The 24,367-nt window shown below is 42.2% G+C and overlaps 1 long non-coding RNA gene across 1 annotated transcript; it reads right to left on the reverse strand.

Annotated features, from left to right (window-relative positions):
• Window positions 1–9,115: 9,115 nt before the first annotated feature.
• LOC310922030 lies at window positions 9,116–18,393 on the reverse strand. Its single transcript, XR_014592277.1, has 3 exons — window positions 18,292–18,393; window positions 14,049–14,217; window positions 9,116–9,300 (listed from the first exon to the last, which is right to left on the reverse strand). It is a non-coding gene; the product is annotated as an uncharacterized lncRNA (long non-coding RNA).
• Window positions 18,394–24,367: the final 5,974 nt, after the last annotated feature.

The raw sequence follows: 24,367 nt of genomic DNA on the forward strand, positions 1-24,367 counted from the left end.
AGGCTTATAGCACATATCCCAGCAGCTAACAGACTTTTTCGGCTGCTGGTTTTATAAAAAGGGCAAAAGTCCTTCCCAAGCCAAGAAAAAATGTTTTGAAGGAGTGTTTTAAAAGTATTTTGTGTTTTAAATTTAACTAAGGAAGCACCCAGTCATAGGAAGCATCACAAACCATCAGCTGTCCTGCTTAAATGTCCATGGAGGTACTCAGCATCTTGGAGGATTGTGTCCAAGATCACCAAATTGTCAAAAGTTCAAGGGAAGAGGAAATATGAGGCTGAATCTCTTCTCCTTGACTAAGGAATGCAGGAGGGTTTGGCTCCTGCAAGGTAATTTTGTCCATATAAACCCTAGACTGAGGTGCTCCAGGACAGAGAGTGACACCCAGGAATCTGCCCTGCAACCTGGGAACTGCAGATATAAATTAAAAGTGTGTTCCTGCTCCTGTACATTGCACTATGTTTGCCTCCCATCAGGTCACACATTATTCAAAAGAAGAAAAAAATAAAGAAAAAAAATATTTGAAAACAGAAAGACTTCACAGTATCTGAAGGACAATTTGTGTGCCTGTTTTCTTAGTTGCAGAACTGAAAGCCAGGAATGCCTCAGCAGCACCTCAGACATTCCTCAGGCCAGGGAATTACAGAATACCAGCCATCAGGTCAGGAATAACACTCTCAGGTTCCTCCTGGTGACCAACACAGGGAAAGAGCCTGGAAAACTCAAACGGTCCAAGGCAGCTCCAGCCACATCAGAGAGAAAAAGCAGCCTGAGCATCCTCACCAGTCCTAACACCTTCTGTGCCCTCTTCCAGGCTGGAAATGCAGCTTCAAATTAGTAAATAAACAAAGGGAGAGAAACCAAACATTTCCTACCTCTGGACTAAAAAATTATGATTGAATGGAGAACAGAAAATACAGAAACTCACCCCAATAAAAAGTTGCATAATTCTTCAACCGGTAAATAACTTTTAAAGCCATGATATAGTGAAGCCAAACTTTCCGATCACTGATATCTGGTTGTATACTTAACTTCCTACAGTTGACAAAAATGTGGATGTAATTTGTGTTGCCACAGCTCGAATTTTAAAAAATAAGTAATACTGCATTTATAGGCATTAACATTTCTTTTCAAATACTCCAGCTTCTTCAAAAAGAACATTTTTAAACTTTGAGTGCTTTATGGAAATGACTACTTTCAATTTCCAAGGATTTTTTTCAGTGCAAGAAGAAATAATAAAGTGAGCTGCTTGATGGTTATTTGAGGAACAACATTCAGATTTCAAAACTGGCTCCCTGTGTGATAGAAGGCTGCAATATATGCAATCAAGACAGAGATTCAAACAATAATAACTAGACCCCGTTCCTTCAAACATCAGTCCTACAAGTAGTTCAGTGGAAAATAGATGGGGCTGCTCTAGTAAGTATAGACTATTCTTACAGGGTAGTTTCAAAGGCTCTGCATTTTCCAAAGTGCTGAAAAATGCATATCAAATTTAGTAAAACTAAAGAAGGGAAAAAAAAAAAAAAAAAGAGAGGAAAAAAGGATCTCTTGTAATATGCCAAATTGTTGGAGATGTCAGTGGTAATTTTTAAAGGCACATTTCCCTCCAGTAACAATTCTCTTTAATTATTTCTATGTGAAACACATTATCAGACATGTTCCTTGTCTGTTCTCAGCTTGCTGACACAAGGTAGGTACAAGATGTTCCCTCTCCCCCACCAATGCTCACATGGTGCTGGACACTCCGGAGCTGCATGGAAGGGAGCATGGGCAGCTCCTCCTGCGCCTCCAGCCCCTTCTACCAAACCCCTGGGGTCACCTCCCCACAGCCACAGCACCAAAACGGGGAAGAAGAAGGTTGAGGAGAAGCCGCAGGATTTCAGAGCGTGGCCCTGGACATGTGCATCAGCACCAAGAGCAGCAGGAAGCTGCAGCCACAGCAGTTTCAGGGTTATCAGGTAACTATAACACATGGGCCAGCCTTCCAGCAGGTTTGCATGGGGATTTAGCCAGATTTTGTTGGGTTTTGTTTCCTTTTACTTTGGTGTTTAATAGTCATGTAGAATAGACAACAGGTCAGGCAAATCCCAGTGAGGGAGTTACTGGCCCACTGCAGCATAACGAGCTGCTGCAGGACACAGTCCTGTTGGATTCTTCTTCAGGAATTTATGAGAAACATAAGAAGGAACCTTGCTCTAACGCATCGGCTTGGTGCCGCATGGCAGCGTGGTTGGTAAAGTGTTCCAGCTGGGAAAGGGGATTTCTGTTTTCCCACATCATTTCAGACTCGAGAGATATGTATTTAAGGTTCTTAAATAAGCCAGAATCACATTGTTATAAATGCAACGGCAAAAATCAGATTAATAAAGAAACAATTTATTAATAAAACAATCACAATCACCGATAAAGAGAGAAAACCACAAATAGGACGTGCAGCGCAGCGCTGGGTGGATGAGGGGTCCGTACTCTAAGGTACAGTTTTCCCAAATCCACACGGAGTGGATCGCAGCTCGGGGTTTTATAGGGGTTTTCGTGTCCCAAGGCGAAACAGGCGCCTGGAATAGTCCAGCAAATAGTCCAAATAATTTTCGGATGGGCTTCCCGGATTTGTCGAACTTTGCAGACCGTATTCCGGGAAGGTCCTTTCACATGCGGATGGAGCTCGCCGGCCCATGGTTATTTCAATGTGTATTCCTCGGTGGAGAATTCTCTTTTCGTTCGGGGAGGAATTTCTCTGTCTGGGTATGATGCCGATTCTTATGTGGGTTGACTAGTGTCGTTGTTCCTCCTGATGGCTCCTGTCCTGTTCTTTGTCCCAGGACTGGGGGACGGCAGAAGCCTGGCTTGGAGGAAAGTTTCTACAGACTGTACCTTTTCACATTTTATATTAACACCAATCTAACATATATTTCTATATTCTTTTATCACGAATTTTTACCCAATGCCACATTTATCACAACATCAATCTATTCAACCCTTGTTCTGGCACAAGGAATGAAAGAAATAAAGTTAAAATGATTCCTGGTTATTTGTTAAAAGTTTAAAGTGTTAAGATCCTCCTAATTGTTGTGTAATAAGTGCATTAATGTTCTAAATGGTTTGTAATTGTAAATCCCTGTAGTGTGACAGTGAAGGGCCACCTCCGTGGTCTCCCTGCAAAGGCAGGCAGAACGTTTGCTTTTTGAAAGCCGACAGCCCTGCTCCCCGCGCGGCCGCAGCCGCCTCTGGGCCACTGCCGCCACCCGGGTCACTGCCGTTGCCTCAGAGGGGGCGAGGGGTCTTGTTCTCCACGTCCGCACTCCCCGGAGGGGGACAGAGCAGCAGCCGCCGCCGTCACCGGGACTGTGCACCCGGCAGCGCGGGTCTGCCACAGCCGCCGCGGCAGCCGCCGCCACAAATCAGCCGCTGCCGCCTGCCGCGCGCCCTGTCGCTGCACGGGTTCTCCAGCACTGCCAGTGCCACGTGCACCCTGTCGGCATTTCCTGCTGGCATGGAAATCAGTGAAACACCCATGAAACCCCTCTGTAAGCCAGAACATAATCGGCACCAAAAATCCCCAGCCGAGACAAACCAATGCAAAATCCGGACTCACAAAAGACAGTACTGAACTGGCTATGCCCTAAAGTGTTAGTAAACAGTTTTTTTGTATCTCGCTGTAACTTAAGGGTGCCCAAGAAGCAGGGGATACCCCTGGATCGGGCTGGCCTGAGGGAGCTCTGGGAACACCTACGAGGGCGGGCTCCCGGCTCTGCAGTGACCGAAGCTGCAAAGTCGAATTGCCCCTCCTCCTCAACGGTGAACCAGGAAGAGCAGCGAAGGCTCAGACCATCCCTCGAGCTACCCCTTTGAGAGCTGATCAATAAAGGCATTTTAAGGAGAAAACATTGTCTCCTGCCCATTTTTAACAAGGAAGGCCTAATCCTTTTCTTGGGAGGGAAGAGGCTTCCGACCAACTCTACCGGATTGGCTGCAATCTAACGGCATTTTTAATCTCAGCTCCAGTAAAACTCACTGTAGAGCCAGTCGTGAGATTAAAAGCTTTTTTAAGTTGCTATCTTGGGAAATTTCTTTCAAGGAAATTACTATAAAGCCTTGTTTTAGTGTGTTCCCCTACTGTGAGTCCTACTGTGTTTTTTTAATAAGGAAAGCCATGCATCCATAGAGGTGTATCCTGTTCTCCATGCTTGAGTGTCTAACAGCAGGCACATACAGTAGACACTCTGATGTTTTGCCTCTTTAATTTTCACTCCATAATGTTGGTGCCTGGTTCTCCTGACTGCACCTTTCAAAGCAGTTTAATTATGGGCATGCACAGAATTTTGAGAGGGGATTTTCAGTGATAATATTCAGATGTTAGGGATAAGTTTAATACAGAAAGATATCCAGATTTTTTTTTTAACCATAAAATAAAATACTTTTGTGCAGTTATCATGGGATGCAAAGTGAGATAATATTACCAAGGGAAAAAAAAAAAAAACCAAACTTCAAGGCTAAACCAGAAAATAATATATAGATGCTTCATTTAGTCTTTAAAAGATGCTTCATATGGAGATGCTTCATACAGATATAGAGATGCTTCATTTTAGTCTTTAAGAAGACAACCTTATGCTAAATATGAAAGTATGATGGATCCATCACTGAGCTTTCAAGAAAATAGGACACAGCCATAGGTTTCCACACTTAAATTCACAACCAAATGGAAATAGCTCATGCTACTGAATTTATTAGCCCAAGGATTTTACCCCTGATTTTGATGATTTTTTTTAAATTGAGCCAATCAGCTCCCTGATAAAAGGTTATTGTACCGCTCAGATATCAGGCTTGTAAAGTTTTTTTTATAATAACAGGCCAGGTACAGGGTTATAAATGAGCCCTGCTCCATTGACTCCAGACAGGGTATGAAAATTGATTCAATGAAGCACCATCAGTCCTCACCAGCTGAGTATCTGTCCCTCTAATCACAACTAAAAAGATTTTCCAAGTCAATTAAAGGCTTGAAGCCTTTACTCACTCACACAAAATCCCTGCTAACAATGCCTTCATTTAAATCCTAACAAACTGAGCACATGCTCTGCCTGCTGCCATGGGTGCTGCTGGAGATTGAAATCCCCGCTCATCCCAAGGCTTCAAACTCTTCCCTCATGGCTCACGTGGGCCAGGATCACACCTGACTGCCCCCAGTCCTGGCACCTTCCTTCGGTGTCTGGCACAAAAATTAGCACATTCATTATTTTTGCCAAGGGGAGGGAGCATGAGCCATGCAAAGCAAACATGTACCTTTGCTGCCAGAGTGGGAGTACTTTAATTTCCAAATTACACCCATAAATAAATCAAGGCGTAGAAGCTGATAAATGAAAGATTATGAAAATAGTAATATCTCACAAAATCTTGAAAGGCATCATAATTCCTCAAACAATTATCTTCTGTCATATTTGTGAGTAGCCCATGTAGTTCAAGAACAGAAAATACAAATATGCTCCTTCAAAATTCATGAAACCACTCATTCTGTCATAAAAGCAGGCATCTTTCATGGCTACTTATTTCACACAGTCTCATAATTAATACTGACAGACACTTGGAATGCAAAAAAAAAAAAAAAAAAAAAGAGAGCACTGGACAAAGAGCTTGAGCTGCTCAATTCTTACATTTTTATGCTTGAAATGGAAAATAAAATCATATATTATAGACGGCTGCAGAAATTCTGGTATAATTAAATCAAAATTTGTAGATAAAAATGAGATTGTACAAAGACTGGTGGCATAGTGCTCCCATGATTGGGCTGTGCTGCATCCATGACAACAGGATGGAAGGTTGCTTTTAATACTATTATTTTACATACCCACAGCTGAATGCTAATGCAGCTATACTGAGGAAATCAAGTTTCAGATCTGTATCCACTGAACTTACATCCACCAGGCAGGGACTTTAAAAGCCAGGTGAGCACACAAAGACCAGTATTATAGCTCTGTCAACTCCCCAAAGGTCAGAGATTTCAAAAGGTATACACAAATATTAATTGTCAGGTAGTTCTGTGCCAAGGAGCAGAACTGAGGCAGAAATCAGGTTTTGTGGCCATAATTCCCTGCCAATTCCAGTTTATAAAATGGAGGTGTGTAAAGAAAGCAGGGAAGATTAACTGGGATCAATTCATGTTCCCTGCACTGACACTTGGTGACATGTCCCTTGTGAACATTGTGTCAGGAAGGCTTTTCCCTCTTTTCCTCACTGAAGGAGATAGAAAATGTGGGAAAGCAGTTGGGTAGCCTTGTTTTCCAATACTTCTATTGACCCAGCCTTTGGGTTGTGGACTCCCCATCCCTGGAAGTGTCCAAGGCCAGGCTGGACCGGGCTTGGAGAAACCTGGGATAGTGGAAGGTGTCCCTGCCCATGGCAGGGGGTGGAACTGGATGGGCTTTAAGGTCCTTCAAACCCAAACATTTCCATGATTCCATCCTGGCTGGGGGATAGAGCTCCTGGTCCCTGCCTGCCCTGTGCCTGCACAAGGAGCCTCTGCTCTCCCATGGGAATCTCCATATCTGCCCAAGCTCCCTCTACAATCACCTCCAACTTCTCAATTCATCTTGTCCTGATTTAGTAACATTTTGCTGTAAAATCACATATTTACATTAAAGATACCTAATTTTGGTTCTAAAATCATAAAAACATAAAAAAATACTGATTTACTTGGGGGCAACTGGATTAATATTCCCAAAATTACAGTTTTGAGCTGTCCTGTGAAATCAGGGAATCCTTCCTCCTTGGTGCCAACAAAATCAAAAGGGTTCTGTGAGTTCCCAGGTGAAGAAATCCTCTCAAGCCTTGTTCTACCAGAAGTGACTCCACAGCACTGATCCATCAGTGTTCCAAAAGGGAACACAGCCCCACCAACGTTGGAGCCTCTCCTTAGCACTCAGGTCATTTTCAGACACCTTGCACTATTTTTCCTTCTCCAACTCCCTACACTTCCAGGTGGAGAACTCCAAACTATTTGAGCTACTGACCACTCTCCTAAAATAGGTTGTAACCTGTAGTTATGCAAATCCTTCTTCTTGATAAACCATTGGCTCATATCCTAAGCAATTAATTTTTAGATGCACTATGAAATTCTGATGCACTGCAGGAAATTCTGGATCTCTGGTGCTCTGGCTTTATCTCACACAGTTAAGCATGTAGACAAGTAAAAATGTCCTTTTTTGTCTGAAAGAATTCTCAGTTACTATACAGGAAATAGCAATGGTAAAATAAAGAATATACAAAGAAATCTAAAAAAATAAAGATAATAAAGTAAACTGAGGCAACTGAGCTAAAATATTGAGAAGAGGCACTTGTGAAGGATTTGCAAGTCTGTCAGGACTTGCAGATCAAGCTCATGGAGTGCAAACCCCAGTAGAAGTTCAGTTCCCAAGGGTTTTTTTCCCTATTTTTTCCTTTTTCTCCATAAAACCATGGCTTCAGTGGGGCAGCAAAAAGATGCTTCATTTAACAAAAGCAAAAGGGGGCAACAACAGTCACAATGATGAAAGCCTTGGCCTCCAAGTGGCAGAATGTCAAAAAAAGTTGTAACATTTTATGATACTGTAATTGAAAAAAGTATTACATTGTTAGTGGAAGTGTATTTAAGGGAAGCTCCACACGTGGATATAATAGAAAATTAATCCTCAGAGCTTAGAAAGTACCTGAGGATGTAGAATCCATCATGAAGTTACCTCCTGTTCCAGATTTTCTTGTTGCTTGCCTCTGCTGACAACAAATGTCTTTTCATTAGAGAATTTCATATCAATTTACTCAGACACCAGGGGCAAGAAAGGATTTAACTTCCTTCATCTGAAAGACACTAATGCACAGAATTAGGACTTTGAATGGATGCCAGAGTAAAATAGTGACACATTCTCTAAACCCATAACCACAGGTGGCTTCAGCAAATGGTCCAAAGTCTCTCAGGGCTGCCCAGGCAGCCACAATCCTCCCAAATTTCTGATGATTTCAGCAGGGACAACCTCCCTGATTGCAAATATCTCCTTCCAGGCACCTCCTGTTTCCAAACCAACCCCACAGAGAAATGTCCTGGTTGTTAATGCCCTCCTCCAGACCATCACAGAATAATGGGTAAGGTTGGAGGCACCATTGGTGCCAACCTCCCTGCTCAGGCAAGGTCTTCCTGGAGCACATGGCACAGGGTTGTGTCCAGATGTTCTGGAATCCTGTCAGAAGAGGAGAGAGCAGTGGGATTTGAAATCACCAGTGATCAGTGAAGAATGTATTAAAAGAACAGGGAAGAGGTATACAACCCAAGTAGGAACAATGACTTGCAAAAGGTATCTAATAATAAAAGATTCTGATAGTTATTGGGTTCCTCGAGAGCCAAATCGGTATTGGTCCATTGGGAAAAGGAAAGAGGGTGTATTTACCACGAAAGATATAGACTATACAAATGTGCTGGAAAAGGAATAAACCCTTTTTGGGGAGTGAGAGAAATATCTAAATATTGGGAATATCCTACAAAAGTACAAGATGATTTCTAGAAAGCCTCTGAGTACCTATTTTGGATCTGTGGGAGTACAGCATACACCCATTTCCCAGGGGACTGGGGAGGGAGTTGCACTATGGGGGTTATTAAACCCACTTTCTTCCTCCTCCCAAAGGAGTCAGCATCACATTTAGGAATCCCTCTCTATGATGACCTAAGAAAAACCAGCCACAAAAAGCGGCATATAATTAACATGGAGAGTACCCAGAGTTGGAAAGGAAAAGTCTGGACTCCAGAAGAAATAATCAAAACTTATGGGCCAGCCACCTGGGCCCAAGATGGATCTTAGGGATACCGTACCCCAATTTACATGTTGAACAGAATCATTCGACTCCAAGCAGTACTTGAGATTGCTTCCAACAAAACAGCACTTACTTTAGACCATATTAGCAATCAGTTAGCTCAAACTAAAGCTGTAGTCTACCAAATCCAACTTGCGGTAGATTATTTATTAGCTGATGAAGGAGGAATCTGTGGCAAGTTCAGTTCTTCAGAGTGCTGCTTGGAGATCGATGACAAGAGTGAAGTAATCAAAAATATCTCTAAAGAAATACGTAAAATTGCACACGTGGGTACCCAAGATTGGACTCCCCTAGTAAATTCTGATTGGTGGAATAATTTTTGGTCATTTAAAGGAGAGTGGTGGAAGAAAGTGGTGTTTATCATAGTAAGTGCATTCGTAAGTTTTCTGTTCCTACCATGTCTACTCCCATGCCTAATACGAACAGTAACATCCACAGTCCAAGCAAGTCTCCAAATCCCAGGGGTAACTGATCAAAAGCAAACCAAAATGATGACAGTAGAAACTCAAAATCAAGAACATAAAACTGCCCGAAAAGTATATGACCAATACCAAAAGTTAAAAATTATATTCCCAAGAGCCAGAAACTGCAAATTGATGTGGGCCAAAAGGCCCGATCAAAAAGATAGAGGAGGGATATTGTAAAAAATAAAATACAAAGTTCCTGAGTGCTGTTACTGTAAAAGTGCCTTTTTAGCTAGATACTGTTTACCTTGTCTGTTGTAAGGCTTTCTCTGTTAGATACCGTTATCTATGCAAATGATTTCCCCTAAATGTTTTCTCTGTTAAGTGATACTTATCTCGGACCCCTTTGAAATTGTATCTCTCCTCTCTCCTCTCCTCCTGCCTCCTCTCCTCCCACTGCTCCCCCACATAGTAACTGCATAGCAACCGATGACACCACCTGACATGCAAACGAAGAAATCTCAAGTGCTTATGGGACATTATTTGGACATGAAACCCCAAAAAAACAATGAGCCAACCCAAAATCAAGGACTAAGAATAACCACTCTGAGTCAGCAGAACCATGGAGAACCTCAAACCAACCAAAGCTGAGTTTCACCTCATCACCATAACTTAAACAGCAGTCGACAGACAGACACCCCTAGAGAACGGGCCCATAAAAGCAGTCTTCCAGGGACTCTTGTGAGGAGGAAGCCCCAGCTCTGCCCTGCAGCAAAGCGGAACACCTCCTCCCCTGCGTCGTCCATCGGGAGCAGCGGCGGTGAATGCGACCCCTCAAGCCCCCACCTAGAGCTGATCTTAATAAAGGCATTAATAGGAGCTGGTCTCCTTGCCGTTATTCATTTCAACTGGGGTCTTGTCAGAGGAAAAATCCTTTGGAATAAACATTTGTGGAGACAGCTTATCCTTGCTTGACGAATCCCTCCTTCCTGATGCGAATCACTTCTTCCCTGTCACTGGCTTTGGTTATACTAATGCTGTAATTTTAATTCTCTAGCATGAATTAATTTATAACATATATTACACAGCTACATTAAGATCACAACTTCTTGTCCTCACAAGCAGCCCTGATCCAGGATGGGCTCTGTGGGCAGGAGAGGGAGTGATGATCCCAGTAGTTGCAATAAAAATGCTCAAACCAACTTGAACTTTGCCATACTTGAATAATACTTGGGCATGCAGGGGTATAATAGACTGAATATTTTAATTGGATGTTTTAAAAATGGAGATATGATCTGTCCATTGTGGAATCCCTGCAGCCCCTCAACATAATACGCAGGGTCTGGCCTTGGCAGGACAGACCATAATTACCTGCCCAGCCTGAGAGAGGGAACATCCCAGTGGTGCTCTGTACACATGGTTTGCCCCAGTTCCTCCCCCCTCAAGGCCCCTGGCCCTTGGTTTCTCCTCTCCTCGGTGTGTCTCCATTGGTTGTGGGACCCAGTGACTGGCCCTGTCTCCCCTATAGGTCACTGACCTTACCTGCCCTTTGCTCTGCCCCCATACCTCAAGGTCATTGGCTGCTGAACCCCATACTTAAGCAGAGACAAACACATGACTTGGTCTCTTGACTCTGGGTCTCCCTTTGGCTCCTGGAAATAAACCTGTTGGAACTGATCTGGTGTCAAGGCCTTCTGCCTCTCCTAGTTGAGCTAGCCACATGGTGTGTGTGGATGTATGAGCTTGACTGCTTCACCTGAGTTTCCCCAAGCGGCCTTTCCACCAGAGAAGCTTATTGGGATCTAGGCTCCAGCTCAACTCCTAAATAACACAACACCATAGGCCATGATTCTTTAGTGTTTATTTCAGCAAAATTCTGAGGTCATGTTGTTTGTTAAATAAAAAAGTCATAGAACGGTTTGGTTTGAAAGGGACATTAAAGCTCATCCAGTTTCAACTCTCCTGCTGTGGGCAGGGGCATCTTCCACTAGACCAGGTGGAAAAATCACATTCCCTCAGTCCAAGAGTTTTCCAGTTGACAGCAGTTAATGCTCCCCTCAACTCAGGTACTCAATTTTCATTTTAAATGATCTCTCTCACATTTTGTTCTTTTTCTTAAACAGATATTCCTGTTTTGCCAAAGACACACCAAAAATTATTTGGATTTCTGTTATTAGGACAGAGGTTTTACCAGACAGGGAGTTATAGGGGCAGAACTGGCTGCTCGGACTGAGGCTGTGTTGAAAAATGCCCTCCATAAACCTGACACTGGCATTGTTACAGCATCAGAAAATCCCAGTCAGACCTTGTGAACATGGAAACCCCCAGGTTCCTCATCTCCCTGTGCCTGCAAAACCAGGCACTTGTTGCTGAGAGCTTCTGTACTCCCAGCACCAGAGCCCAGCCTTCCTCACCACGTTCCTCTGCCCTTCCCTGGAAGTGAGCTCAGCTCAACTCAACCTTTGCTCAATGACTTCTGATACAGAATCCCCATTTTTCCCAATTTTTACACTAATTCCCTGACAGGCTTTTTCTCAGCAGCGTTGGTAGGGTGGGCAGGGCTTTCCCTCCTCCTCCTCCTCCTCCCTGGCAAAGGGCCCATCTGGCATCCATGTGGCAGCTCTTGCTAAGCGGGATCTGGTGGAAAAGTGCCACATTCCCAGTGGCAATCCCGGTCACAGCAGCACAAGGACACACAAGGAAATCACTTCCAGACTATTTTTTTTTTTTTTCCCAAAGTGTGGAGCATCTTATATGTATAAAATCTCATTTTCCTGCAACTCACAGTGGGGACACTCTTTGCATGGGACTGCAGGGATGTGTTTTTAAACCTCTCCAAAGGCTTAAGGTCTTGCCTAAACTTGGCTCAAGGTCCTGCCTTAGCTCAGCTCCAGCTGCATCATTCAAGGGGCTCAGTGCACAACACTGATGAAAAGAGCAGGGCGAACACATTTGCTACACCAAGTTACCGCAATTAAAAGCTGTTTGGGTTTATTGCATCCCATTTAGGACCCTTTGTATTACAGGGGGAAGGGAGTCTATACAAACAGTTGGAAAAAAAAATGCATTGCTCACATTTTTTAAAAGTCGCCTTGGGCAGTTATAAGTTACATAAAGTTGCTCCTGTTCCTGTTGTAGTTATGCCAAAGTTATCTGAGGTGACGGGCATAAAGTGGCAACTCCAAACTTGAGAACGAAAAGTTCCCAAATGGGGCCTTTTCACATACACAAAATTAGAGTATAACCAACAGCCTGCAAATTCAGACATGACTTCACAATTTCATAGCAATCGTGGAGATTATTCTAATATTTTTTACAAAAAATACTTAGATTTAAAACCAGAACAATAACTTCTAGATAGCAGAGCATGAAATAAACTATTCTTGTTTCCAGTAGTTGTAATCATGAACTTCACTTAGCTTGACACGTGTAATAATGTGAATATTTCACTTTTCTGAGTATTTATCCCCTAAACTCATGACTTCTAGAAATCCTTCAAAATCTATCACTCGAGAAAGAGAAGTTAAAATGAGAGATATTCTGGGTAAAATTACTCCCTTTTCTTAACATTCTTCTTCCTCCTCCTCCACACATTCCCAATTTCCCACACACATCATTAAGGCACTGCAATGCAAGTTTTCAGGAGCTAAATCTATGAGAAAAATCAAAAAGAAAGGCTATTTTAAAACAATCAAGACAAAAATAAGTCATCCTTAACTAAATACAATGGCAAAAAGTTGGACATTTTTGTGTCTTTTATGAGCGACAGAGAGAGGAATGATTAAAAATGTACCAAGAGCCCTGAATGCCATTTTACTGTCATTTCCTTTGATTAACCTTCACCTGACCTCAATCCCTAAGGCAATTTCAGTTTCTTTTTGTTCTTCCATTTAAATTCTCTACTCCAGCAGATGAGTACAACCCTATAATTGCAGATTGGTTTGGGGGAGGATTGCACAGAAAATATTGGGGTTTTTTTCTGGAGAATCATTTGCAAAAACCTTAACAGGGACAATAACGGGTCACATTTACTCCAAAAGTGGGATTTTTTACAATCCCTGTGGAATTATAGAATGATTTTTTTAGGTATTAATTAAAACAGAGTTGAACCAGTCACACCAGTTCCCACCAGTGCAGGAACTTGGTGTTACTGGTCCACCAACCATGTCATGCTAGAAGTTCTCACCAACATCCTCACTGTACATCTGCAATATCTGCTTCCACCTGATTCATAAATGTAACATTCCCATTGGAATGGTGGGGGAAAAAAAATCCAGCATGAATAAAAACTTAAAAAATAGATTATAAACTCTTGGCAGAAGGAATGGATCCAGTGTTTGCACAGGAATCTTACATTGCAATTTTTTCTTGCTTTAAAACTATTTTCCAATAGGTTTCATGATCTCAGGGGTTGAGTAGAAATCAAGGAATGCTCCATACTTAGACTCTGTTCTTGAAGTGTTAATGGGATAATTAAAAAAAAAGGACAAAGTGGGATTCAGAAAAAAAAAAGGACTTGATGGTCTTAAAGGTCTTTTCTAACTAAACATTTGCAGGATTCTCTATCTACAAAAATCCTGTAAGTTCTGTGAATTATGCTGGGTGATGAAATGTTGAGGAATTTTCTGACCTATTTACTACATCACAGACTGTTTTAAGGGATAAACCATCCTCATCCATAGGAATTGATGTGATGCTGAGGCTTCTGATGGCATATTTTTAATCTCTCAGCAAAAAATATGAAATTTAACAGTCAAATTAAGCCTAGAACCAAAGTGCTTAGTTTCAGCTTGTGCCACTGTACCAGCTTACCTTAGGATGAAGAGATTCTTCACCACACATGGCCTCTGTTATCATCCCAAAATATATTTTATTCCATAAGCAGAAGTTATGGATTCAGTGTAGGCTTTGCTGTTCTCTGCTGTCAGCCCAAAGCGTGATCCGCGTGGATTCATAACATCTCAGTTCCATATTGTTCTCTCTAAAGGAATTTCAGGACAAAAAAATAAAATAAAATTGTCCCACACTGACACAAACATCAGCATTTCTTGCAAACCACCAGGCAAAAAAAGCTCAGTTTGAAGTAACAAATTTTTGTAGGGAGGAATAATTTTGAAATGTTTCATTTCTTCTGGCCTTCCTAATTTTCATTTTCTTGCTTCCTGTAGATAAAAATTGAGATTAAAAATAGACCTGTTGGATTTCAAAATGATAAAATAGATGACCCTGGCAATTTTCAAACTGTTGTTGTAAGGAGGTGACTCAACTCTGATCCTCTACTGGTTGTGATTTTATTCTCCACAAACTGGCCCTTCCTGAGAACATGAAGGAGGTACAACAGAAAAGTCCTGTGGATCTCAGTCATGAACCTTTTATGATCTTAAATATTCCACAATATTCATAAAACACTTAATAGACACTCTTAAAATTCAAGTTTCTTCACCTGCTCTTATCCGGGCTGCGTTTCCTTTGCACTTCCGGACACATCCAGCTCTAGGTTGTGTAATCTGGGTCAAATTCTGCCCAGTTTTCCATCCTAATATCTTCACTGGGCTCTCCAGGAACGTGTCAAGCTCCTGAGTGACAGAGGCACTCACATGAGAGAGCACCAGGCTTAAGTGGAGGAACAAGGGGGTCGGAAAGCGCCTTGGGCAGGGAGGTCAGGTGAAGGTTAATCAAAGGAAATGACAGTTTGATGGCATGCACGGCCTTGGAGAACACATGTGGGGGTTTTGTTGGGAAATATTTAACTGTTTTATCTCTATTTAGGAAGAAGGCAAAGTCAAGTGCACGAAAATGCAGGAGAAGACACGGATGCCTCTTAGCCTGGCATGGGTGGGATGCAAACATTCCACTGGGAGGCAGAGAGAGCCATAAGATGCCAATCCTTCATGTGGCTTCACTTACATCAAACATTTCACTTCCATAAAACACAGTGCAGTGGCTGAGGAGGCAGGGAAATTCAATAAATCTCTCATTTGCCTTGCTTCCATATTTATCCCAATATTTATTACTCTTCTCCCAAAACAGGTGCTGGAGCTAAGAAGGGAAACTTTGTGGAAGCCTCAAACTTATTTGTGTTTTGTAAAAAACTTGGCTTGGCCACATTCCTGCATTATTTATGTTTCCTTTCCAGCAATTTTCATGCACTTGGATTTTTACTTTCAAGAGTTCTTTCCAAACCTGATTTTAAGCTTGTGTGCAGGTGGAAAAATATTTTTAAATACTGTCTCCTCAAATATTTAATAACGAAATTTATTCTAGTATTTGTCCTCAATTAATTGGGGATTTAAACCCATACCATCTGACTGATCAATCACAAATACATAGCACAGCCTGAATTCTGATTTCTACTTTCAAATAATAAAAAACCCAATGAGTCACTAGAAAAAATCTCACAACCATTTTTTCTTCATTCTTCCTACAGAATAAGAGGCAAAATTCACTGAGTGAATTATTAATTCTGAGTTGTTCATCTAGCCCTACTAAAAACTAATCTGTTTCTTTTTTTAAGCATCACAAAGGTCTTTCAAACGGAGGTTGTAATAATGAAATATGGCAGCAGATCTTGAAACGTGCCCTCAGCCAGGCTGCAGATACGGAAAAGGTTACAGAACCAGAGTTATTAATCCCCATGAGTCTGACAACTGATTTTGAACACAGTCTGTTGGAGTCTTTATAATGCAAGATCATAAATGTTCAGAATTAATTTATTGCTCTTTGTTCCACCTGTCAAAAAAACACTGTCAGATTGAGTTCTCTTGATGCAATGACAGATGAGGATTTAAGTTGCATTTTTATCCACATTTGTAAATTTTTTTGCCATATCTGTGTGTGGTTAGAAGAAAAGGATTTAGAAATATTCATGAAGGAGTTAAAAATGTCCACAAAGGAACAAAACCAGGATGAGGCTATGCTGTCGTTCACAAATGGGAAATGTTTGCGCATAGTCGTATATATGAAATTTAATGGGGAAAAGTCCCTATTTGAATTTCTCAGTATTGATATTTTTGGTTTGCACCCTGTTCCCTGGTATCTCTCATATTTCCGTAAGTAAACATTAAAAACATTTGCTTTATTCACATATTGACTTCCACGCCAGGCAAGGATTCCCCACACACCAACGAGGGAGATACAAAACCTTTCATCCTACATGGCCTTTTCCTTTTTTTAATCAGTAATTTCAAAGCCTGAGCCAATTCCATTCATCCCGAAAATTCCTCAACTTGTCTCTTCTGCTTGCAGTGGTTGCCACCACTCCTGCCCATGCCAGGGAAGTGCCAATCCCAAAGAGGGACAAGTCAGGAAAGGAGAGAAGAAGAATCCCCTTTACAGGGACATAAAACACTCATTTGTAAAGATTATGGGTGTTTCAAGAATCAAAAAGATTACATTACAAGAAAGCTTATTTTAATAATAAAATCCTGTCCCATAGACCAAGAATTCCATAAAGGATAAATTACAAGGCTTCCAAAGCCCTACAGAAGCAGGGAACTGAAATACAAAATATAGAGATGGGGAAGAAAAACAGAGGAGCATTTCCACATCAAAAATGCTCCTATCCCAACATCTCCAAAGTATTTTTCTTCACTAGAAAGGCAAACTTGTGAAATTACCATTCCTTTCAAAATAACCACACAATACTTCTTTAATAACACTTTTCCCTCTTACAGATTTTACAGTCCAAGAATATAAACTTTGTCCTTCCATTATCTGGGGGCAGAATCATTTAATTGTTCTGGCAAGTTTATTCCGTTTGAATTCTTATTTTTACCACAATTATGAACTAGGAGAGCTGTGGCTGCATGCTAAAACTGCTGCATTCAAGACTTGTAGGCATCTGTATGATATTGAAATTAATTTCCAGTATAAAACAGTTAACAGAATAACCCTAGATAATGGCAAATATAATATTAATTCCATTCTTTTTGTTGGTAATGTTGTAAAGTCCATTGCTCAAGTAAAGAGAACTTTGCTGAGCCAGATACAAATTAATTTTAACATTCTTCTTCAAATAGGAATTGTAAAAGTCAAGTAAAGTCTGCAGTAGCTTTGAAACATTTCAGTGATTGCTTTAATTACCTATCATAGAGCTATGAGACTACAGAGGGAGGGGTGCAGAGGGAAGGGAGAACAACACCTGGCTTATTAACAATCGTTTTTTCTGACATAAAGAAGAAAAAATACTTTCCAAGCCCTCAGACCAACAAAAAACTCAACAAAGTCAACACAGATTGGGGTTTTGTCAGTGTATTAATGTTGTGATTTTATCCTGGACTACGTGTTCTTATTCTGTCAATAACAACTTTCACTGTTAAATAAACCCACCAAATCACCAAACATTAAATATATGAATTCTGACAGCTTTAAAGCTTGTTTTTCCACCCAAAGGTGATGCACACATGGGGCTTCTTTCCAGGGTCTGGCTCTATAGCAAATAAAAGGCCGCTTCACTTTTATCACAACTACACAAAAAAAAGTACATTTTTTTGTCATTCTGACCCTAAATGGAATTGGAAGCTGGAAGTTATTGGGACTCCTGCTGGCCTTTGACATCCAGCACCTCGGGAATCAGCAGTGCTGGGGGGGAAAAAAGCCCCCTCAGATGTAGAGTTGTCATCCCCACCCTCCATCTGTGGCCGTGCTGGGAGGAAGTGCTGACCCCATCATTCCACCGTAAACACTGCCAGAATCAACAAGAACAAATCCAGAAATGAAAAAGGAAACAGGGTGTCAGGAGTCAGGTCAGCCCATTTTATTTGCACGTGTCAGTAAAGATAGAAGGAATTGCTGAATTCAATCAAAGCAAACCTGCTAATTAAAACAGCTAAAATTATGTTTGTGAAGATGTGTGACTGGTTTCCTGCTTATCAGAAAATAAGCCTCCCCATAATATAAACATGTTTCTATCTCCACTTCATTTATAATAAGTTTTTAGGCAGATGGTAATTAGTATGTTGAGTTTTTAATAGAATATCTATTGTGCTGCTGAAGCAATATTTTTCCTGACCATCAAAATACTGATTATTTCTGCATCAATCTCAAGGGTTCTCACCTGTTCTTCTCATGCTTCTCAGAATCAAATTGGGTATTTGTCTGAACACCATCATCTTCAGAATATACTGCTTGTAGTTAACCACTGTATTCAACTTCACCTACAAGCCAAACCAGAAATTATTACCAGCTCTGCTTGAATTTATCCTGTAGCTGGATTTTCATTCAACATTTAAAGAATGATCATGATAGGGAATAGAAAAATGGAGGCAAATAGAAGTTTTGAATGTAAAATAAATGGTACTATTTACAAAAATCAACTTTTTGTTTTTGTTTTACTTATTCCCAAGTTTGCAGTGCATAATTTTATACAAACCCAATTACATAGCTCAGTGATTTACTGGCAAAGCTGGCCAGGAGAAAATTATCTGGCTTTAGCTAATGTGTGTGCCTATTTACAATCAAAACAAACCCAGAGAAAATTGCGAAATGGCCACAGAGAGAAAAAAAACAGTCACGTCAGAAATGCACCAGAGGTGACACAGTTTGCAAGCTGAAAAAAGTTCACCTTGTATTTATTATTTCACTAGATGAGCAACAAACTGTGGTTATGGGTATGGATTCAGCCTCTCAGACCATGCACTATTTATTTATTCCAGTATTTACCTTGAAGCCTGGCTGAGATCTCAGTGGTTTGGAAAGCATGATGTTTTCTTTTTGCCCTTTCCATCATTTTTTTAGGGATTACTTTGCACAGTTGTGTGGGCTCTGTTCACCAGGATTGCTCAGCTGTTTACAACTCCCCTGGCTCTGAAAAGGTTTTGGGATGCAGGTTTGGGATGCAGGGTTTGGGAATGCAGGGTTTGGGGTGAAGGTTTTTAAGTGAAGGTTTTGGATGCAGGTTTGGGGATGCAGGGCTCCAAGGCCACAGAGCCATGGAGATGTAAATTCCTAGTAAACACCATGGGGGGAAGGAGTCTCTGATTACATAGACAATGATTCCACATCCCAGTAACAGGGGCTGAGTAGATTTTGGGAACTTTGAGATGAAAATCATAACTGGTAACACTGCAATAACATCCGGGTGTTATTTATGCTGACAAATCCTATGTTTTTTTGTTGTTGAAACATTTCTGACCCAACACAGAATGCCTTGAGGGAAGCACAGTATCTTTTTTCATTCGTAGCAAATGAAATTTCTAAGACAATAATATAAACCAAACATTTACAGGTTTTTTTAATCACACCACAAATTATTTCAGATTATTGTATGATTTTCCCTGGCACTTGGCACAACTCTTCAGTCCAGGATTTTGCTGGATGTGACCCAGAGTTCATTTACTCACTAATCTCCAAGCAACAGCTTCTTAAAAATACAGTAAATTGCAAATATGCTAAACCCCAAATTTTGCTGTAATAGCATGTGCCAGCACTAAGTCCCGCATCAATAAGAAACCCCACTGATGTCAGCAGGGCTTGTGACAACAAAAGATTTCTCTCCCTTCAGTACAGCTCTGAAACTGGATCCTAGGCGAGTATATTTGAGTTATGTGGATTATATGTGATTAAACAGATTTGGATTAAATCACAGCAACAGTTGTCTTCTTGAGAACAGCCTGTCAGGACCACACTGACGTGCAACCATCAAGGTGACCTTACAGACTTTTACAACCCAGAGCAAACTCTGAACAACTTCAGTGAATGGGGATTTTTTTTTTTTTTAGCTCTGCAAAATGTAAGGAGTTAAAATGTTGCTGTCCTGATGAAGAATTTTCACGCTTTAAAATTATGATTTGGGTGACAGAATTTTTTTTGCAGGGGAAGCCAATTTGAGCTCAACTCCTTGAGCTCTGTTTCGTTCTTCAGGATGGAAAACATGTCTGCCTGTGCCTTGTCCTAACATGCAGGAAAATTCAAATAAAAAACAATGTCTGAATACAGAAATCCACCAAAATACCACCAAATCCTAGCTCACCCTCCACTGGATCACTTAAGTTTTAAAAATATCCCTATGAAACCTTACTTTTATTCCTATGGTTAATCTTCATTTAACCCAAAATTAAAGTCTATAATTGTTTATATAAATATGCAGTAGGATTAACCATAAACAACAGAAACTGATTTCTTCCACTCCAGAGGACACAGCTGAGAACAGAACTTGGTGAAATGACTCTACAGTAACTTCCAGCTCACCAGAGCTAAAGTTGAACTCCAAATGCTTCACACAATTCCAGTATTCTGGAATTCTTCAATACTTCAGCAGCTTGGGAGCATCTGCCCTGTGGATGCTGATACACAGCCTCATATCTAATATGGGGAACTTTTGGCAAATGCAGCCACAGAGGTCATGAGGGAGGGAGGAAAAAAGGCCTAGCGGATATAAAAAGGCCCAGGTTGCCAAATTCTGAGGGTTTGGCAGAGTAACAGAGATAAAGTAATCAGCAACACAGCTTTCCTGCACCAAGGCTTTCCGAGTTTCATGCAGAACCCCGTGTCTGCCTCCTTTGTATTAAGCAGCCTGGGAGTTCCTGGATCCATAGATAACAATGAAGAGAAAAAAAGAGAACAAGGGAAAAGTAATGGGAATACTTTTCTGAAGTTTGCTTCAAGTTATCCAGCAGCTCAAAAAGGTTTTTAGCCTAAGATACTTTATAAAATTTTCCAAAGGCTTGGAAAGGCTTGGGGGTGGGAAGCTGTTATATAATCCCTTAACACCTCCAAGAGTTTGTGCTGCTTTCTTTCCCACATGGACACTGTAGTAAACATTATGCTCTGAACCTCTGGATTCACATTTTTGCTGAAGGACTCGGCTTAAGCAGCCAAGCTGTGGTGAAGCCACAGGTTTGGAAACTTCCTCCCCTTTAAACATCCATCCTCTCCCACCCCGTCCTCTCCTCCACCATGGACATTTTTAGTAAGATTGCTCTGCAACTAACTACATTGCCATGGCATCCAAGCACTACACAGTCATGAGACCTTTTTCTTTTAACAGCCCTTGGGTTTGCAGAGAGGAGTTCATGGGGAAACATCCCTATATTTGGAGAGCTGAGGCACCAGGTCAGTGCCTTTGCCCAACACCTCTTCAAGGGAGGGGCTGCCCAGTGCCAGAGTGGCCAGGGTGCCAAAGCAGCTGCCTGGCCACCAGCTTACCCAGCCCTGTGCTCCAGGAGGCAGCTCTGGGATTCCAAGAGGAAACCTTGAGTAAATAGAGCAAAATACCAGCTCACCACATGCACTCTGCAGCCTCCAGCAGCCCTCAGAGCAGTGCTAGGCTCAGTGGTGGCCCCAGAGTCCTTCTGGAGGAGCCCTGGTGCCCTGCTCTGCTCAGGCAGGGAGATGCTGGGGCAGTCTGATCCCAGGCAGAGCTCTCCCTGCGCATGGAAAGAGTGATGCCCACGCTGAGCATCACAGCCTGTGGCTGTTTTCTCTGCACCAAGCACATTCCTGTGGCAAACCTCAGGGAACCTGTACTTTTAACAGGGCCCTCCTCACCAGTTCTCTTGTCCAGTCTGGGGCTGGGGTTGCACCATGTGTTATCCACATGGTGTTCCCTGACTCCGAGTTTCCTACAGGCAATGGTCTGAACTGAGACAACTGCCAGGATTTCCCTCGTGTCCTCACTCCTGTGACCTTGCCTGGAACTTGACTTGCCCAACACAGCTCCTCTGATCCCTTTCAGCTCTTCAAGAGCAAAGCACTGACTTGAAGATTTATTTTCCCCATGCTATTCCTCTACACATAATCAAATTACTCTTTATTTCTAATTTCTCTCACCAGTTTCGCTCATTTGTTTCCATTTGCTTCCTCTAACAGATTCTTTAGTCTCGTCTGTGCTACTGGAGGAGTTTGGTCATGACTTACTGCAGCCTGGTGTTTATTTGCCTGTTACTGCCATTAGACCAGATGAAACCTGCATGTTATCTTTGGTATCACCACCTCTCACCACTCTGTTGTTCAAATATTTCTTGCACGGCATTTTCACCAGATAATTATTTGAAAAAATTCTATAAATATATAAAATAATATATAAAAGAACCACAACAAAACCTGGAGCGAGGAGATTAAGCCCCACTTATGGAAAGCACAGTCCCACCTCCAGCCACTCCACCAGCACAAGCTCTATGAGGGAAACAGACTCAACCACAGCAGTTTGACAGGCTCCTAATTTATTAAATTAGCAATAAACTCACAGTACTGCGTCCTGAACCTGTCAGCCAGCTGAACTGAGACAATCAGCTGAATACTAAAATCTATTCTGCCACTGAACTACCTTGGAGCTGAGGGCTGCCAAAATGGAGAGTGGATCCGAAGTAGCCATAAGAGAAGGAATTTGGCCGAAGGTTTAACTCGCTAGAGAGCTCACAGAGGTGACAAAATTTGTTCCAATCTGTGCCAAAAAACCATGGATGTCACATTGTCAGTCTGCTCTACATCACTCAACATGTAATACTTGCTGTGGCAGACAGATTAATTAATAGAGATAACAGAAACAGTATTATATAATCATAAAAGAGAGAGCTCAACCCACAAAGGACTACAGCTTCCCTATGGCACAGCAGTGATTTTCTTTTAAGTGTCCAATCCCTTTTCAACAGCATTTTTAGAGGAATAGCAGTCAGCCAGATACAGCCACAGATAATCAGTGGTGGATAAAGAAAACCCTTCTCCTGACAATCAGCATCTGCACTTTAAGCTGCAGAAGAAACAGCTGCCTCGCTGTTCATTAGAGAAGGGATTTGCCAAACACCCTCCCTGGTGCTCTGTTATGCAAGGTAGCACAATGTGTGTTCTCTCCTTTCTCAGAGATGGAGCCTAAAAGCATCCGTATTTAGTCCTCCCATCCCCCTAAATCTTCTCCACAAAGGACAGTCACCACCAAAGCTCTGCAACAAGGATCGTTTATATATCTGACAACCTTTAAACCCCCAAAGAAAGGGAGAGGGAAGCAGTAAAGCTCTCTGAAGAACTCTTTGGTGGAACAAGCAGAATTATGAGCAGCAGGAGAAATATGAGTAATTAAGACAACAGTATATCTATATCTTACAGCTGACAGAGGGAAGCTGCAAGTTAGCTCTGGGCAAGATGTTAGAGGGAAGAACTGAGAAGCCTATTTCTAAAGTGAGTGTTGAAAAGCCAGCCCAGGAAAAAGGCTAAAGAGAGAATTTCATTAAAAAGAAGGAAGCAGGTTGGATTGAAAGCAGTTAGATGCAGACTTGTAGCATTAAAGGAGCAGGTCAACAGCTCTGTCACAAGACAAGCAATCGTTTGGGGAATCAGCCGATGTGTCATTCTTGCTGTGCTTAAAAGAAAACGCTCTTAAATTATCTATGGGTGGCTTATACAGAAAATTAATGCTGAGGGATTGCACCACGGCACAAAACAAAGCCCTGGGGTGCACAGAGGCTGCAGGAGAGCACAGCACAGCAAGCCAGGATGTTTGCCACCAAACAGCCCAAACCAGGGGCTGGTTTTAGGCAGTGGGCACTGACCAGAGCCAGCCTGGTGGCCAGCACACAGCTCTGGCTCCTGCCTGTCTCTGCACTGACTGGGCTGAGCCAGGGCTGGAAGCACCCCAGGAAAAGGCTGGACCTGCTCCCACACCACAGCCCCTCTGACAAGTGCATCCACTGGATTTGAGTCCTGCCCTGGCCCCTGACACTCCGCATGCTCCAGTGATTCCCAGCTGGCAGGACGGCCCTTTGTGGCTCCAGCAGCTCCATGGTTTATAGCAGCCTCGGGGCTGTGTTTTCCATCTAGGATATACAAGTGAATTAGTGGAAAATTCGAGCTTACACACATCACGGAGCCAGTGCACAGTTTGTCATGGCCAGGCAGCCTTTTCTCCGGGCTGAATCCACAGCCACAAGGTGCGGGGAAGAAACTGGGGGCTGCATCCACGGGTCCTGAGCCATGGCTGGGTTTGGGGCTGGGAAGGGAAGTGCTGGGATGAGAGGGGGAAAAAAGACCAAGGGCAGCTCCCCCATTCTCACAGATTCATTGTGTGGCTGGTGCAGTCCCCTGGAACTCACAGACCAGGATAAGGAGGATGTGGGGATGTTGGGAAGGAGTCTCCCAGGCTCCATCTGCACTGAGCAGGAGATGGCAGTTACCTCGAGTGCAATATTTGGGCAGGAGAA

This window comes from Zosterops lateralis, assembly GCF_965231275.1.
Source record: "Zosterops lateralis genome assembly, chromosome: W".
NCBI classification, from domain to species: Eukaryota; Metazoa; Chordata; class Aves; order Passeriformes; family Zosteropidae; genus Zosterops; species Zosterops lateralis.